Here is a 17,984-nt window from a genome sequence, read left to right as displayed (position 1 = left end):
AAACAATTCATTAATCTTCATTCATTATTTGCACAATAATACCTTGAGGTCTAGGGTAGGTCTCTCCTTTTCATATTGGTTCAGAAGCAAAAAAGTCAAGGGGATTTTCTAAGATTCATAATATAAATAATACTAATCTGGTTCACTGTTTTATTTTGTTTTTTTTCTTATTTATTTAAGAAATTATTTTATCAGCAGTAAAAATTAATTTTGTTGACTGTTGTACCTCTACTTTCTAACATGTTCCCTACATGATAGGACCTTTTGCTCTCTCACTTAAAACAACTTGAATTTCTGCCTGAAATTTAAAAACCCAATTTAAATTGCAGGTTATTTATTCCTCTCTAGTCTCTTCAGTCTTTGTCAGATTATTCTTTGTTTCCTGCTGTTTTCTCTTTTTCTTTTCTTTTTGTTTATTTTGGAAAGCCTCACATACCTGTCTTTGATTCAGCCCAGGTAAATTCGCTTTATAATTTTTCTCCAATATTTTGGAGACCAGTACACGTTGGTCTTTTAAATGGTTGAATTCCATTAACCCTGAATGTATGTGTTGGCAGATTTATATAGCCCTGGTCCAAGTCTGAATTACCTCTCTTACTAATAAAAAATTAATATTTTACATGGTGAAAAATTGTTCTATGCATATAATTATTAAATAATATGGAAAGACATTACTTCAATTACTTTCCTTCTAGGATTATTTAATAAGTTAATGTTGTTACACTGATGTGACTGAGAAAGATAAAATCTAAATAGCAGATAAAAGATTTATGATATTTTTGAAAGATAAGGACATAGTGTATTGCTTATTGTACTAAATTCTATCATCCAAACTAAGATGACATAGAGAAAAGACACTATATTTTTAAAATAAGCAAATGAACTTAAAATGAATAGTTGATACAGTAGCATAGGGAAGTATGTCACAAATGGGTAACCTAAACCACTTGATTCAGGGTCTCCTGTGTGCTTCTTGAAATGCAGATTCTAGGCCCATTGCAGACTGCCTTCAAGAAAATATCTAGGTGGAGACCCAAAAATTAGGTGATTAGCACACAAGTACGCTGCAGAGAAACTTTTTTTTCTTAAGGTATCTAAAGTACCAACTGGTTTTATTTAAAAACCTATACGGAATACTAAAGGAATGTCTAATATACATAAATACTAAAGCGGTTTATCTCATGTCAAGAATATAGAGGGGAGACCTTGTGGAGAGTGATTTCATAGGCATTCTTTGACAAAACTCTGGCAGACGTCCTATGTATTCTGCTAGGCTTGCGTTCATCAGACATTCCACCCCCTAGGGACTACATTTTGTAGCTGGATTTAAAGTATTTTGTTATCAAGTCACTTTTTGGGGGAAGAAAGAAGGCAGTGTTTGTGGGAGGTCTTTTGCCACTCTTGCATAAATTATTTTCTATCAATTTAGATTGCTCTGTTGCATCCTTCAGGGATTTTTATGATATTCTCCTAAGTTGTATTTCTACACTTGTGTCCAACAATGCATTAACATATGATGGAATAGATTTATGTTTAAATATTGTTTTATTTTTTGTAGTTTTGTCTTGATCTATAATATATATATACAGTAAATTCACAAATCTTGTTTTCAGCTCAATGTTTACACATCTAACCATTACAAGTTGTAATAGAACATTTCCACTATTCCAAAAGCTTACCTCGTACCATCTTCTAGTTCAGTACCCAGCAGAGGTAATCACCATTCTGAATTCTATCAACATAGCATATTTTGGCTTTTCCATGAAAATAAATATATAATATAAATTGAACCATTCAATATTTATTCTTTTTTTGGTCTAGTTTCATTAACGTTATTCTATAAGGATAATCCATGTTGCTGCATGCTGAGGCAGTTTGTTCTTTTTTATTCCTCTATACTGTTCCATCATATGCATTTACTGTAGTTTATCCAGCCAATCCATGTTCTGGTGTTAGCTATTATAAATAACTATGAATACTCATAAACATATGCGCCCATTTCTGTTCAGTTTTTATATAATAGAATTGCTGTGTCTTAGGGCATGTGTGTATTCAACTTGAGTAGGTAATGCTGAATGATTTACAAACTAGTGTACTGATAGACATTCCCACCTGGAGTGTTTAAGAATTCCAATTGATCCAAATCCTATCCAATGCTTGGGATTTGGGGAAAATTTTATTTTCTAATTTAAGTTTTGTAGCAGGTATGTTTTATGTGGCTTTAATTTGTTTTACCTGATGTCTAAAAATGTTGAGAACCTTTATATACACCTATTGGCTATTAGATTACTATCTCTGTGAAATGCATGATTAAGGACACTTTTAAATATTGAATGTCTATCTTATTGTTTTGTAGGAATACTTATATATTCTGAATATGAATACTTTGTCAGATATGTGTTGCAAATATTTTCTCCAACTCTGTGACTCATTATCTTTAAGTAATGTTTATAGTTTTCGGTGCAGAGGTCTTGCACATCTTAGCTCAGTTTTCCTAAGACTTTGATTTTTTATACTCTTTTATGTAGTATTATTTTTAGTTGCTGATAAGTTTTATTTCTCATCCTTTGCCATTAATATATAAAATCCAAGTGAGTTTTTTTTTTTTTTTTTTTTTGCTTTGCATTCAGTGACTTGCTTAATTCATTTGTAAATTCTAATAGTTAGTCTGCAGATTCTTTTGGATTTCTATAAACACAATCATGTCATCTGGAAATAGTGACATATTTATTTCTCCCATATAAATCATAATTGTTTTTTATTTTCTTTTCTGGTTTATTGAAAATTTTTTTTGCCACTCTGTGAATGTCCACGGATGACTGAGAACGTAGTGCCAGTATTGACCTCAGGGTTACAAATAAATTTTATTGAATAAACAAATTCACAAACAGAAAGATTCATGAATAATGAGGCTTCACTATGTTACAGATATCTATGTACATGAACTATAATATCATATATATTATAGTGTGTATCTCTGTGAGTATTACAGGATAGAATTTATTTAATTGTATACCTACTTCTGGTTATTTAACTTGTCTTCAATTTTTCTTTGGTGTTATCATTTCTATTCCTATCAGAAACTTCAGTAATAATTATATTTTTTCATTCTTTCACTTTATGCACACTGATAGGTTTTAATCTGTTTCTATCCCCATTTTCTTTAAACTCAACAACTTAACTGCTGTCTTACCCACCTATTTATTTAACAAATATTAATTGATTTCTTAATGTGTCCAGGCTCATTGGACTACTTTTTAGCATATTTCACCATTAAAAAAAAATGGATGCAATGATTATAAGATTTTTTTTAATCACAAAAGTTTTTTGCATTCAAGAATATTTATGTTCCTCTGTCTTTAGTACCATGAAGTGAATATAAAGAAGAGTTCCAAAGTAAATAGGATAAAGGTGAAATAACCCTCATATATCATATGCTTATGTGAGTACAACTATATTATAACAAATATTATATAGTACATACATCGCTTTCGGGTCTGCTGTTATATGAAGTTCTATGCTGTGATGAATTTTATTATCTGTGACTGTTCTTTGCTTTACCAAGGACTTACTCTGATATTTGTTAAGAGAAAAAATATAGAACATGGATATACCCTTCAACACTTTATGTTTTAAAGTTTTGGCTTTACAAACATTAATAGAAGTCCTCTACAACTGCTTAATATATTGATTAGAGTCATATGAAATGATTCTTGAACAGGAAACACTTTGATCAATTCCTTTAAGGATTTTTTGAGATAGTGTTTCGTTCAGATGAACAACATTTTAGGCTGATGAAGTAAGCAAAATGGCAAAAAAGAGTTGTCTGTGTAATGACAATTAGGTTAACTCTTCTAGAAAAAAAATGAAACCAGACTACAATAAGTGGTATGTCGTTTAGGTATAGTGAAATATTTGGCCACTCTCAAAAGGTTTAGATTTAATAAAGAAAGGAAATTTGCTCTACCAAAGCTCTTGTGATAATATTTAAAGGAGATAATTTAAGTGGCCGAATATAGGATAGGTGGAGACAGAACATAGGGAAAGAGAAGACAATCTAATACAAAACCTGGGATATGATACTGGATGCAGAATTGCAGGAAGAATAGCAAATCTAAGAATAGTGTATAGCAAGAATTATCAGAACTCGGGAATGGCCTAATGAGGCAAGCAAAGTAAAAATGATGCCAGAGTTTTGATTGCCTGGAGAAGAAGTACAAGAAGATTGGTGAAGGATTATCATATGGAAATAAGTTAATGCTTTGGAAATAATTACAGTGAGAAGACACTGGAACAGCAACGTAGAAATGTTCTGTAACTCGGGATATGTAGCTTAAGGTAAAAAGGTATTAAAATTTGATAACTGAATGGTTTGTCCAAGGAATATGAAAGCAAAGGATCTTGGGTGATTTTCAGCCAATTGTGAGGAGCACAGGATCCATCAAAGGACCACCTGAAAAGACTTCTGGAAAACTAAGCGTGGAGAAGAATAAAATGTGGAGTTGAATGTGTGATGATTCACCCTATTAAGGAAAGCAAAATGGGCTGGAAATGGAGACACTGGTCTATAAAGAAGGAAAAAGAAATCCTGATTTGTCAGGTCAGTTTCTATAAAGAAGCAATAGCATTGATGGAAGCCCGGAATGGAAAAGGGTGGAGAAGGGGGTATTTAGAGGTTGGGGGAGTGACAGTTATTAAATTGCAAACAAGACAAAGACAAAATATACTTCCAGGAATGTTTTGTCTAAACAAATGTTTGGGTTAGGCCAAAGAATTTGTAAAATATTCGTTAGGAGCACCTGGCATTAATAGGTGCTCAATAAATATTTGTTCAATGAATGAGTGGCTGTCTTGTACACATCCTATGGCTTTTGGTGCATTCTCTGACTACTAGAAGTTTATTAATAGTGATCTTAGTGAAATAGTTATATGGAAATGTAAGCTAGAGGCCAGGTTGGAAGCAGTTCCTGAGGGCTGCTGGAGAGGAAAAATGGAGGTGTTAGGCAAACTTTAAAAAATTATAGAATTGTGGATGCAAATTCTAGAGGTCGGAGAGATCTTGCAGATCGCTGAATAGCCCAGCCCTCTTATTACATGGCTGTGGATTTAAGGCCCAGTTTTGTTAAATAACTTACCATATATATGTCAAGGTTCAGTTCCAGGAAATTGAAACCACACTAGCTATTTTAAGCATGAAACGATTTAATATAAAGAATTAAGTGTGCATTAAATTGTTGGAAGGATTGGAGGAGTGGGCCGCTGGGCTTGAGCTCCAGGGCTAGTTCTTAGAATGATATAGGAGTGGCCCACCCGGGCAGCCGCTGTTGTGGCTCGGGCCAGGGAGAGGGAGAATGAGCGAGCTGCCACTGGACCTGGTGACTCCAAGAATGAAGACTTCTCTGAGGATAACAAATTGACCCTACTGCTCTACACTTTCCTCACAGCCTCCACACAGCCTGCAACTAGACGTAGGATGCTGCTAGAGAACGCCCCAGTCCAACAGTGTCTCCCCAACCACATCTGCCACTACTGAATTCAAAACTGATGCTACTTGGCATCACCCAATCCCCACCTGGAATCCTTGCTGCAAGCGCTTTGGGGCATAGTTCCCACTTCTGCAGGCGCAGACAACACAAGGAGGTTGGAGTGGATGTTGACTGCCAAATACTCATATTCACCACCCATGTTTGCACGACTAGGAAGGAACATCACTGCAACGCTACCTGGAAGGCCTATTATTATAGCCCCTCTGTTATCATTGGATGTAAGTGCACAAAGGAGAATCATATAGCTTTTGTACTCCTTCTAAAAATCACATTCTGATACCAAGAGACCTGTAAGTAAGCTGGCTGCCTGATTTGTTGTTCAAATGAGGCCACATCTGAGAGTGAAGGAAGCACTATTAATATTTATGCAAGGATAGCAGGCATGATACAGAACTAACCCCAGCAAACCCAGCTCTACACCTGTGTATAAAATATTTCAGCTTCTTCAGGATCTCCCCTAATGACCGCATTTCTCAACACAAATCTTCACTTACTTTTTGTTCCATCCTTTCTGAAGTTCTGTTCCACCAATTTGTCAGGACTTTTTATGTCTTCTGCACAAGGGTCATTGTATGGAATGGCCCTTCCTCTTTCTCCACATGTCTCACTCCTGTGAGTCTCTTAAAATCCAGCCCAGATTTCATTTCCTCTGTTGAAATATTAGATTTCTTCTAGTAGAGTCAGCTGGTTCTTCTGTTATGTACTTATCTTGTATCAAAGTATGTTTATCTGTCTTCCCCTCGCCCCATTAAATTGTGACTGCCTCAATGATAGGAACTGGGGATTATTCATCTTTTATTCCCAGAAGCTAGGACAGATTCTATGCCAAAAAGGTACTCAAGAAATGTTTGGAAATAGATGGGTGCAAGGAAGTGAGGAGGAGAGTAAGGAAATCTAGCAAAGAGGGGGTGAGCAGAGAAAGGAATGCTAGTAATCCTAGTATTCCCATTTGTGAGACTTCTTTTTGTATAACTGATCTACTAGATCTTCAGAACTACCAAATGAGTTGACATGCAATCAACTCATACTGGCTTAGAGTTGTCTGGGTATCTGCAGAGAGACTTGTCTGGATTTCTGATATTTAAAGAAAATATCAGTATTCTTTTAAAGATTTTATTTATTTATTCATGAGAGACAGAGACAGAGAGAGAGAGAGAGAGAGATAGATCAAGAGAGGCAGAGACATAGGCAGAGGGAGAAGCAGGATCCATGCAGGGACTGGATCCTGGGTCTCCAGAATCACGCCCTGGGCTGAAGGCAGCGCTAAACCGCTGAGCCACCAGGGCTGCCTGAAAATATCCGTATTTATTGACTTCAATGACAACCAGTGGTTGAATGTTTTCACTACATGTGTGAACCCATCAAATAGGCCATTCCTTGATTTGAGCTGAACATATAGATGTTTAGATTTCTTGAACTAAAAATGCAAAAAGGTCTCACTTTTTTTTTAAAGATTTTATTATTATTTGTATTTATTTATCCATGAGAGACACAGAGAGAGAGAGAGGCAGAGACACAGGCAGAGGGAGAAGCAGGCTTCATGCAGGGAGCCCGACGCGGGACTCAATCTCGGATCTCCAGGATCACACCCTAGGCCGAAGGTGGCACTAAACCGCTGAACCACCTGGGCTACCCTCACTTCCTTTTTCATGAGATGATTTTTTTTTTTTTTTTTTTTGAGTGAGCAGTTTTATCCTGCTTGAAGGGGCCCTTGTTGATTTGCGGAAATGTCCCATAGTAAACCCTTATTTAAGGGATTTGTCACCTTCACCTCTGAAACATGACTTCCTGCAGTTGACTTCCAATTTTCTCCTAAATATGATTTAAAAAAAAAAAAAACTAGTTTATAATTCTTTACAAAACTCAGTGCAGGGCAGCCCGGGTGGCTCAGCAGTTTAGCACCACCTTCAGCCCAGGGCCTGATCCTGGAAACCCAGGATCGAGTCCCACACCAGGCTCCCTGCATGAGGCCTGCTTCTCCCTCTGCCTGTGTCTCTGCCTTTCTCTCTCTGTGTCTCTCATGAATAAATAAATAAAATCTTAAAAAAAAAAAAAAAAACCTCAGTGCAAAACATTTTCAGTGACTATTTAAAACATTGTGTTCTTTGGATTGTAAGGTGATCCCTATGTTTGCTAAGGTTTTAGTTTTTTAAAATTTCTCTCCAATGTTTGTGTTAAGTAACAAGCAGATTTGAGGGGGATGGCTACTCTGAAAGACAGCTTCTTCCTGTAAGCACATTTACAATAAGTCTTGGCTCAGCCAGCTTTTAATGAACAAAGCAATTCAGATTGTTTTCGGAGTAAGGTGAACAGAATACACACATATATTTTTAAGATTTTATTTATTTATTTATTTATTCATGAGAGACACAGAGACACAGGCAGAGGGAGAAGCAGGCTCCATGCAGGGAGCCCGATGTGGGACTCGATCGCGGCACTCTGGGATCACGCCCTGAGCTGAAAGCAGACGCTCAACCGCTAAGCCGCCCAGGCATCCCAGAATATACATATTTTTTGAGATTTCCTAAATGCTGCTCAACCTTAAATATATCTTTTTTTGCATGTGATATCATGTTGCAAGGACATATTCAAGGAGATTTAATATCTTATGAAAGTATGATTTTTTTTTTAAATTGAGAGTGTTGTCAGGGTTTTTACACTGAACATTTTGCTACTACTTAACTTCCATAAGTCCAAGTAAATATGTATAAGAAGCTATTTAGGGAAAGCTGAATTGCTGTAGAAAATTCTAAGTCATGTTACAGAATAACATGCCTATAAATCCAAGTTTCTAAACTATAGTGTGTTCTTAGCCAAACCAAATTAAGTGAACTTCTTCTGCTCTTGGCCAAGATGGAACAACGGAGACTGGATTTACCCTCCTGCTTTAAACAACCAAAAATGGACAAAATATATGAAATAATAGTCTTCAAGATACCAGATATCTGGCAGTGAAGGGTAGGGATCTCTGAGATATGAGAAACAAATAAAGTGAGCCTCAGCATTAGCCCATTTTACTGCCTAGAGGATTTTTAATCTGAATCTCAGAGAAGGACAACCAGGTTGAGCCCTCAGACACTAAGTGGAGAAGCCAGAGCGGAGAGTCTGGGAGATGAAGGTGGCCAGAGTTCCCAGAACTATAAGAGACAAGAGAACTATGCAAGATCTGAAGATCTGAAGGGGGTTCTCTTTAGTACTTACTCAAGTCCTAATCAGCACATATATGTGAGGAAATTTTGAAAAGTTTGGAAAGGAACCCCTTGAGAGAATTAGAGGTAACAGTGCCCATGCTTGCATGGGGCTGGGAATAGCGCCTGTTCAAACTATGCAGACTAAACCATGTCAGGATTCACCCAGCATTGGATGGAGCACACAGAAAGGTCTTCACTCGGTAGTGGTGAATAATTAGCTCTCGATGAGCACTGCACTGGTCCTTTCTAATTTATCTAAAAAGCAACACCTGAGATGACCAAACTGTTTTCAGGTCATTTGCATCCAAGAATAAAGCTCAAGAATATCTACAGGAATAGGAATACATCAGCAACCAGCAAGGTAAGATTCACTGTGTCAGACATCTGATCAAAATTAGCAAGCGTGCAGAGGAATAGGAAAGTGCAACCCATAATGATGAGAAAAATCAGTCAAAACTGATTCATAAGTGACAGAAATTGTAGAAAATAATGTATTAAAACAACTGTTACTATTGTATTCCAGGGGCACCTGGGTGGCTTAGTTAAGTGTCTGACTTGGGCTCAGGTGATGATCTCAGGGTCTTGGGATTGTCAGCGTTGGGCCCCCTGCTCATCAGGGTGTCTGCTTCTCTTTCTCCCTTTGCCCCTCAGCTGGCTTATGCTCTCTCATTCTCTCTCTCTCTCTCTCAAATAAATAAAATCTTTTAGAAAGCCTGTATTCCATATGTGTAAAGAACTAGAAGATATAAAAATATGCCCGATTTTGTTGCTTCCATATGATCAGTACTATGTGGGAGACTATATTATAGGCTTGTATTTATATGAATAAAATGTAAATATAATAATGCTTCTTTCCTCTAGTGGATTTTATTTGTTAGACTAAGAATAGTTTTCTTTTAGCAAATAAGTACCTTTAGTAGAAATTCACTTTAGGAATGCCTCAACAATTTTATTTGAATGCTAAACATGCTGTTATTAAATTTAACTTGGATAATGTTATTTTGGGTTAGAAGTTACACTATTCCTCTCATAGTATTTGATATCAAATATTGTTCTGTCATAATTTATCCTAAGTTTGCAGTAATTATTATGGCTTAAATGTATTGACTGCATATGAGAGGATTATAAAATTAACCTTTCTGTATTTTGGGTATTAACCCCTTATTTGACATATCATTTGCAAATACCTACTCCCATTCAGTAAGTTGTCTTCTTCTGTTGATGGTTTCCCTCACTGGGGAAAGGTTTTATTTTGGTGTAGTCCCAATAGTTTGTTTTTGTTTTGCTTCACTTGTCTTAGGAGCTGTTTCTAGAAAACTGTTACTATGTTCAATGTCAGAGAAATTACTGCCTGTGTCCTCTGCTAGGGTTTTTATGGTTTCAGGTCTCAGAATAATCCATTTTGAGCTTATTTTTGTGGATGGTATTAGAAAGTAGCCCAGTTTCATTATTCTACATGGAGCTGTCCAATTTTCCCAGCACCATTTATTAAAAAGACTGTCTTATCCCCACTGGATATCCTTGCCTCCTTTGTCATAGACTAATTGACCATGTGTGCATGGGCTTATTTCTGGGTTCCCTATTCAATTCCATTGATCTATGTGTCTGTTTTTGTGTCAGTACCGTATTGATTGCCACAGCTCAGTAGTCCATCTTGAAATATGGAATACCTCCAGCTTTGTTCTTTCTCAGGATAGCTTTGGCTATTCAGGGTCTTCTGGGGTCCTATAGAAATTTTAGTATTATTTGCTCTAGTTCTGTGAAAAATGCTATTGGTATTTTAATAGGAACAGCATTGAATCTGTAGAATGCTTTGGGTAATATGGACATTTTAACAATATTAATTCTTCCATTCCGTGAGTGTGGAGTATCTTTCCATTAGTTTGTGTTATATTCCGTTTTTTTTTTTTTTGTTTTTTTTTGTTTTGTTTGTTTGTTTGTTTGTTTTAATCAGTGTTGTATAGTTTCCAGAGTACAAGTCTTTCATCTCTTTTGGTTAAGTTTTTTCCTACGTATTTGCTTTTTTTTTGGTGCAATTATGAATAATGTTGTTTTTTAAATTTCTCTTTCTGGGACTTCATTGTTAGTGTATAGAAATGCTATTGATTTCTGTGTATTAGTTATGTATCCATAGCTGATTCTTTTTTTATTGCTGAGGAGTGTGACTAAATCACAATTTGTTTTAAAAAAAAAAAAAAAAACGGGATCCCTGGGTGGCGCAGCAGTTTAGCGCCTGCCTTTGGCCCAGGGCGCGATCCTGGAGACCCTGGATCAAATCCCACGTCGGGCTCCCGGTGCATGGAGCCTGCTCCCTCTGCCTATGTCTCTGCCTCTCTCTCTCTCTGTGTGACTATCATAAATAAATAAAAATTAAAAAAAAAACCTTCATCTGAAAATAAGTCAAAACTGTTTGATCAGTATTATTCAAATGAGCATAGGCTTCAGATTTAAAAAAATGTAGATGACCACTTCAGTATTTTCATTTTATGGGTAATATTGCATTTTTAATTCCACATTTTTATGACTTTGGTAAAAATTTATTGATGGTAGCATAGTAAAATTTTATTGCAACACAACAAAAAGGCATAAAGTGAATTTTTGATCACTTAGGATAAACTCTGGTTGGTGAATGTGTAAATACTTAAATAATCTAAATGCCACCTTTACTCAACCTTTTATAGGTTGTCTACAAAATCTGGAAACATAGATAATATTTTATTTTTCAGGGAAAAAAATGAAGATGTCCTTGATGATGTTATACAATTTGTACCTGCAGACTTTATGAACACTCTGTGCTCTTATTTAAATGGTAAATGAATTGCTTCTCAGCATTTTGGCTAAGATCAAGTGTAGTATCTGTTCTTACCAGTTTAAATGGTAAATGAGAAGATTATGTCTTATTGCAATAAATTACTAGACTTCTGCATTGTTATGAAGTATTTTTATCATAATGCAGTTTGTCTTTAAGTGTAGCACATTTTTCTATGTGAAATATATTTTAATTGTGAATCATATCCTTGACGAAGGATTTAGCAACAAATGAATTATTAGAATGATCAATCATTTATGATCAAGAAAGCAACCTTAGTCATCTAAAATAGTGAAATCATGGCCCAATGATTAATTATGGAAATTTATTCAGGAAGAAGATTTTAATGATCCTCTGGAACAACCTATTTATTTTATAGATAAATACAGATAAAGAAACTGAGGCCCAGATAAGTTTAGCATCTTTTTCCAAATCATTACAGATAGAGCATAGCAGACCTAGGCCTAGAACTCTGTTCTCTTTGTATTATTTTCCTGTTGTTGCATAACAAGTCACCAAGAACTCATTTATTAACTCACGGTTCTATAGATCAGAATCCAGGTTACTGGACTGGGTTCTATACTTAGCTATCATGAGGCCAAAATCAGGGTTCTGATCAGGTTGACCTCCTGTCTCAAGGCTCTAAGAAAGAATCCACTTCCAAACTCATTCCTGCTGTTGGCAGAATTTAGGTTCTTGTTGCTGTGGGACTGAGGTCCCCATTTCCTCACTAACTGTTGGCTAGAGCTGATTGTCAGCAACTAGAAACCTCTCTCTGGTCCTTGCATGGGATCCTTCTATCCTTGAAGCCAGCGATGGTACATGATTTCCTTTTCATGGTGCATATTTTTGACCTACTCTTCTGCAACCAGCCAGGGAAAGGTTTCTACTTTAATGGCTCATGAATTAGATCAGGCCCACCTGAATGATAGCTTTATTTTATGGTCAGCTTATGGTCAGGCATATAACATGATCATAGGATTGGTATCTTGTCATATTCACAGGTTCCATGGATCTTTGGGAGGCTATTTTAAAAGTCTGCCTTCCATATTTCTGAATTTATTCTGATTTTCTTGGTATAATACCTCACAACCTCATTCTGAAAGATCTATAATATAAATAGAAATGAAGAGTTTACATATATGTATAAAAGGCATAAATATATCTCCCAGAAATATAACATTGATATTCATGTGGCTCATTCCATCAGTTTACAAGATCTCTATTTCTACCTTCTTCTGAACACCTTATCTAAAATTATGCCTTCCCCATGTCCCTCTTACTCTCTCATCCTGTTTTATTTTCCTTACCCTGCTTCATCTTTCTTATTACTAGAATGTACATTCAGTGTGGACAAGATCCGTGTCTGCCTTGTCCATTTATTTTCTCCCAGGGCTTAGAAAATGCAGGTCCACTCCTTGTTCTTTAAATATTTTTTTGGAAAGAATGTATGGCAAATGTTAATATTCATAGTTTGGCTATAATGGTTTGTTTAATTTTTATTAAATCATTCCTTATGCCTTTGGAAAAAATGTAGTGTGCTCAAATAGAGTTTCTGGGGAAGTCTGAAGTGAAAAAAATATCTTGTTACCCTTAATAAAGTACACATAGGAGGCAACCGATGGACATAATTTGAGCTTTGAAATTGGCAGCTGTGAAGTGCAATTTTCTCTCTCCTTTATGCAGTTGAGCTTACTTAGAAAACTAATTTCTAGCAATGCCAGATTATTAGAATGTACTCTAGTACATTGAGTATAAGGACTCCTTCCTCTACTCTTGGATTTAGTAGAGGTGATTTTTAAAAACCAGAAGTAAGAGGAATATAATGTAGTCAAAAAGAGGAGAGTTAATTCAAATGCTATGCAATATACAGAATGATAATATTTGGAAATTAAAACTGTGATGTCTTTCAAAGTTAAATTTATAGTTTTAGCTGAATAAGAGCAACAGAAGAAACAAACTAGGAAACAGATCACTAGTAGCAAAACCCTTAATTTCAAATGAGATAAAGGAATAAAGTATAATGAATTTGGGAGATTAAACAGAATGTGTCAACCTTTTCAAAAGTCTGTATAGGCTAAGAATAGATTATTAAAGAAGAGTGAGAAGGGAGATGAGGACAATTGATGACGATAGCAGGAAGAGTATAGATGAGTTTATTTATCAGGGCTCTTCTAGTTTCAGTTGTTGGGAACTAACATCAGACTGCCTTAAGCAATAAATAAGTAAATAAATAATTAATTAGTAAGAGAGAAAATGAGATGATAATAGTTTATTGATTCATGAAATTGAAAAGACCAAAGTTTCAGGAATGGTTGAATTCAGCGGCTGGAAGATGTCAATGGAACATAATCTGTTCTCTCCATTCGTAATCTTCACTCTCCTCTTCTTGCATTAAACGTAGATCAACAGCTATCCCCATGCTAGTCCCAAGCAGCTTCTATGTTATATTCTGCTAGTTTCAAGCTTACTAGAGGGAATTTCTTTTTCATAGTAACTACAAATAAAATAATCCCTGGTCATAGTTTAGTTGATATGACTTAGACCATTTACTCATCCTTTAACAGATCACTAGAGTCAAGGAAAAGGAATACACTACTTGGCCATCCCTGGGTCAATGCTTGGTCTTTCTTGTCACTACCAGAGCTGAGCATACAGTGATGGAACAGGGAACTGAGGGCATAAAATACCCTGGAGAAAGATAGATTCCCCCACACCTAGAGTTGCCAGATTTAGCGGATAAAATTACAGGAATCTCATTTAAATTTGAATTACAGATAAACATTGAATAAGTTTTTAGTATTAGGCACACCCCAAGAAATATTTGGGACACCTTTATGGTTTTTTGTTTGTTAGTTTTTTGCATTTCAATAACTTTATTGAAAGGTATATCCCTTAGTACCAAACATAATGGTAGTTGGTTAGGCTACCTCTGCCAACTCAGAATTAACACTGATGTCAAATTATTGAAATATATCAGCCTTTTGGGGAAACTGAAGCTATCCATAAAACACAGTTCATAAAAATATAAGATATATTGTGGTTCTTTGGTTTATTTTCCAGTGCACATTTACCTGTAACATGATGTCATAAATGGGTACAGCCATTCTGGATGGACACAGGCTACTTTACTTGCTGCACGGAGTAAATGTTTACGACACTTTTAATGCCGTAGATCTCCTTACAGTCACTGACTTAGTAGAAAATCTCGAATACTACATTAGCAACATCTTTATCTTTAAAAAAGTGTTGTTTATATGAAATTTAAATTTAACAGATATATTGTATTTTGCCTGACAACTTTGCCACACCCAAACATTTCAGTGATTTATTTAAGAAACAATTGGAATGAGCTAGGTAAGCAACAGTGGTGAGTCCCCTACCATAGGAATGAAGGACTGTACCTTGCAAGAGAATGCGGAAGTGATCTCTAGGCAAATAGATTACAGTAACAGAAATGAAACACAAACTGCATTAATACAAACTAAGAATAAAACAGACCCGTGGAAGACCAATGGTAGAGAATGCAGGAAGAGGAGGCTCTGAAAAGGAGATTTAGCAATGTAGACTGCCAGTACAACATGATTTTCCTCTCTTTTTTTGTTTTAAGGGGATTTGCCTCTTCGTCTTCAGGGGAGACCAGCCTCAGTTACAAGGGCTGCTTATTTCTGATGGGACTAAGACATATGTGGGGTTCTGTTCTTATCTGTGAATGATTTGTACATGGGCATGTGACTCAGTTCTGGCCACTGAAACTTATAGTTAAATGTACTGGGCTTCTAGTAAAGATTTTTACCTACTCCTGTTTCTTAGGAGTTGTATCGTACTGTGTTGTACACAAACATACAATTTGTGATACCTGGCTATGATGCTAGAATTGGTGCTGCCATTTTGAAATAACCAGAGAAGCTAATCTTTGATTAGAACAAAGTTTACATGCCAAGAAAGGCAGGATATGAAAGATGGAGAAAAATGATTGATGATCTATCAATAAACCGATTAACCTAGGAATCACCCAACCTCTGGGTCCCTTGTAATACAAACGAATATGTGTCCAAGTTGCTTAAAACAGTTGAAGGTTTTATTTGCAGCTTAAAACATTTTAACTGACATACAGGAGGTTCATATTAAAAGTTAGAATGTTGTATGTATTGGACATTGAGGTGACTTTTCTGTTTTGTTTTTTTTTTAATTTGCGAATGATCATAAACTCAAACCATAAAAACATTATTTTTTCTCACGTGAAAAATAAGACGTTTTCCACTTTTAAAAAATGCTGTATGCTGTCCCTTAAAGTAGTCAGTGAAAACAAAAGCAAATGTGTACTTTAGAATGAGAACTTTTGGGGAAAAGAAATCACGGAAACTAATATTCATTCAATGGTAATGTCTTTTTTTAAAAAAAGCAACAGTTACTTAATGAAACTTCAGAATTGACATCATAAATTGGCTTGAATATAGTTCTTTGAACTATCATTATGGAATTTCCCATTTGGTGAAGAATTCAGCTGTTTTTTACAAAAATCTTTTATATCTTGGTGGAACAATGCCCCCCATATATAGAGGTGCTCTTAGTATATCTTTTTAGGAACTATAAAAATATAAATGTTTTAAAAAGATGTCAACAGAAAAATCACTATTGGATGATATAAACAGATCAACACAATTTAACTCCTTTCTGCTTCTGATGTTAACATATGACATTTGTTGAATTTTACGCTTATTTTTAGCTCTGATCTTAGGATCTCCACCTACTATTGGAAAATCCAGCTTGTGGCATCCCAGTCACTTCATTTTCACAACCATATTCTGTTCACAAAGAATGTTAAATTTATACATACGACTCATTCTATGTTTATAGTTACTCTAAAACATTTCCTTCCTCATTGTCTAAAGTAGATGCACTACAAAGAAAGCTGAGACATTTTTGGTAAACTGAACTTTACCATTCACTTATCCACATGAAAATTAACTTGCATTCCCAAATGGAGCATTAAAAATTTACACAGCAAAATTATTGTCAATGTCATATCTATTAGGACTAGATTCAGTGACATATAAAAGCAAACCTAAACTTGACCTAAACATGATGGAAGTGCTATTCCTCATATTTAACAAAGTCTAGGCAAACCAGGGCTGAGGTGTCAGCTTTACAGTCATTGAAGGGTCAAATGTCTTCTTTATAGCTCCCCTATCATACTATGCACATGCCTTGATGCTAAGGTTACCTCATAGAACTCCTGACATCACAACCATGTTCCAGGAAGCAGGAAGGAATAATGAGTAAAGGCTCAAAGGAGGTCTAACCTACCAAGATGAATCACATTCCTTTGAGGAGCCTTGGTGGAAGCCTCTCATACCGGCTAAATTAAGCCGCTGAAGTATAAGCAATATTTCTGCTTACATCTCATTGAATTACTCTTAGTTGAGTGGGGTCCTTCGTCCCAAGAGAGACTGGAAATGACTTTTAGCTGGTCTTATTACTGCCTCAAATAAAATTAACATTCTGTTCCTTAGGGAAGAGAGAATGGATAGAGGAGAGATGACTCTGTCACAGTCTCTATTACAGTTTGCTTGAGATTGCTTTCCAACCCCAGAGGTATTTGTATTAGATTCAGAACGTGATTAGAACCTGTACTTTTTCAATTTTATCTTTCTCTTCTGCTGTGTTTCAGACTATAGAGTTTCTTCTGGGGTGGGAGTGATTTCACCAACCTATACTTAGACTCCCTATAAATATGAGTAGGTATGTAAACATGCCATGTTCCATCCCGAAAATGCCTTAAGCCCAGTTGTTCATAATCAGCAAAACATTGTATTCTACATTACTTGTTTGGTAAGTTCAAAATTCTTATTTAACACTAATAATCCTATCTTTTACACTAAAAATGTCAGTACTTAATGTGACTTAGTTGGTCACCATTGTGCCCCCAAATATTGCATATCTTCAATTAAAATAAGCTTTGTAGTAAAATTATTCTTTTTCTGAAAATTTGTATACAATAGTTGGGAAACTAGGGAGTACAAAAAGGGTTACAATCAAAATGTTTCCAACATGGTAGTTAATTCTTATCAGTAACTCAGAAGATTAAGTTTCAAAAAAGTTTGAAAAAAGGAAACTCACTCTAAGTACTAAGAAGGATTGCCTTTGATATTTCTGGAAAGATTGAAATTTACTCTGAGCATCACTTTTCTGGAATGAAAATGAATAAGGCCTCCTGCAGGGCCTTATTTATTTATTTATTCTAAAGATGCTTAGTCTTTCCACTGATTCTGTTATCACATCAACCACTCTCTACTGTCCAACTCAGCTACAGCCATTCATCTCACCTTGAATGCACTTACTTAAGAGGATGCCAACAGAGAGAGGGCCCCCCAAGATCTAGTTTGCTACTCCCCATGCAAAATGTCACCATGTTTTAGCTTCTTCAACCTGCTT

At 35.7% G+C, this 17,984-nt stretch overlaps 1 protein-coding gene and 1 pseudogene across 4 annotated transcripts in view; both read left to right on the top strand.

Moving 5' to 3' along the window:
• ADAMTS3 (ADAM metallopeptidase with thrombospondin type 1 motif 3) overlaps positions 1-17,984 on the top strand; it is a 260,554-nt gene that overhangs the window by 176,144 nt on the left and 66,426 nt on the right. The gene's annotated exons all lie outside the window — the stretch shown is intronic.
• Positions 11,555-11,715, top strand: LOC140604373 (U2 spliceosomal RNA; annotated as a pseudogene).

Source organism: Canis lupus, chromosome 14, assembly GCF_048164855.1.
Source record: "Canis lupus baileyi chromosome 14, mCanLup2.hap1, whole genome shotgun sequence".
NCBI lineage: Eukaryota > Metazoa > Chordata > Mammalia > Carnivora > Canidae > Canis > Canis lupus.
Note: the sequence above shows the minus strand (reverse complement) of the source record. Positions and strands in the feature narration are given on the sequence as shown.